The 1,484-nt window shown below is 36.4% G+C and overlaps 1 long non-coding RNA gene across 1 annotated transcript in view; it reads left to right on the top strand.

Moving 5' to 3' along the window:
- The window catches only part of LOC107834944 (uncharacterized), a 4,991-nt gene extending 3,888 nt beyond the window's left edge, over window positions 1–1,103 (top strand). The window contains exons 2-3 of the long non-coding RNA XR_001660779.1: window positions 241–381; window positions 1,028–1,103. This is a non-coding gene — a long non-coding RNA (uncharacterized LOC107834944). The remainder of the gene's footprint in view (window positions 1–240; window positions 382–1,027) is intronic.
- Window positions 1,104–1,484: the final 381 nt, after the last annotated feature.

Below are 1,484 nucleotides of genomic sequence, written 5' to 3'. Positions count from 1 at the left end.
CAAAGATTGTTGGCCCGCCACATCGAATAACTCCATATACTGGACCAAAGGTTGGAGGTCTAGTAGTGTGTTGCGATCATACACCAGCAGAGACTCAGTTCCGTAGATGACACAGGTCAAAAACAGTATAAACATCAGCAAACGTAAGAATGACAGACGAGCAGCCACACACACCGGCGCCATCTTGATTCATCAAGATTGATTGATTGATTCTAAAAATGTTCTTTTTTTGTTTCTCAGCTAAAAATCAACCAACAGATTTTCCTGCTACTTCTCCTCCTGTCATATTTTGGCCCAGATTAATATGTGGCTCTGTGCTCTTCATCTTCTACACCTTCATCCACATCTTGTCTATACACACATACAGGAAATGGGCTCGAGGTAAGATCACCTGATGGTGAAATAACAGTTGGTGAATTAATTGCATTTACCAAATAGCTTTTTTGACTTATAAGAAATACATTTATATGATCTATTATGACTCAGCAATTTGCACTCTGTATTAATTTGATTCAGCAAAGACCCTTTGGGTTTTGTGCGAAGGAATGAATATATGGAAAAGCACCTCAGGGCCACTGTAAGGTATGGTAGAGGATCAGTGATGCTGAGGGACCGCTCTTCTTCCAGAGGTTCTGGGAGAATTGTTCAAATCCATGACATCACAAACTCTCTGAAATACCAGGACATTTTAGATCAATAACGGACGTGGTCAGAGAACTGAAAATGGAAAATCGTTCTCTGAGCAGAATAATGATCCAAAACATCAAAACAGAAATGATTCACGAGATAAAATGCCAACCTGGATCCCTGATAATCTTCCTCCTACAAACATACATACATTTCTACATTATTTTTTTATTTTTTAAATAAAAACGTTCACAATGCCAATTTTCAGACCGATGTTTTGTAAACTAGAGATGGCTCTTTGGCACCATCTAGTGTTCTCGTTGCAAAAGAGAATATGTGTTTTTTTTTATTAATATAAACATATACATGGTCAGTGATTGTTTCTGTGTTTTTCCTGCAGCTCGAGTTGATGTTAACAGAACAGATGCTGGTGATGGTGGAGAAAAAAGAAGATGATGAGGAAGAAGTGGAGAAATCAACGTAAACAACTAGTCCTCTTGTTTATGAGTTAAACAGTTATATATAGACCAACTTATTCATCTGTTTACCCCAACAGAGATTTATCAATTTATTGTCATCTCTTTGGAGTCACTTGATTTTCCTCTGTACTGAATATCACTTAATGTATAAATTGATCTTTTCTCAGCAGTAAACATGACATTCATCATTCCTGCTACTTGTCTGGTGAAATGTTTTGAAATTACTTCCTTTAAGAAGTTTTTGTTGTAGCGTCTGATAAATCTCTATAAGCAAAGTTCAAATGTGGAGTTTCTGAAGGCTTAATTATTGAACCACATTTGTTTAGCATCTATGATGATATCAGTTTAGATTATGTTGTACTTATAACAACAGATCAA

Source organism: Poecilia formosa, unplaced genomic scaffold (assembly GCF_000485575.1).
Source record: "Poecilia formosa unplaced genomic scaffold, Poecilia_formosa-5.1.2 Scaffold863, whole genome shotgun sequence".
Classification (NCBI taxonomy): Eukaryota; Metazoa; Chordata; class Actinopteri; order Cyprinodontiformes; family Poeciliidae; genus Poecilia; species Poecilia formosa.
Note: the sequence above shows the minus strand (reverse complement) of the source record. Positions and strands in the feature narration are given on the sequence as shown.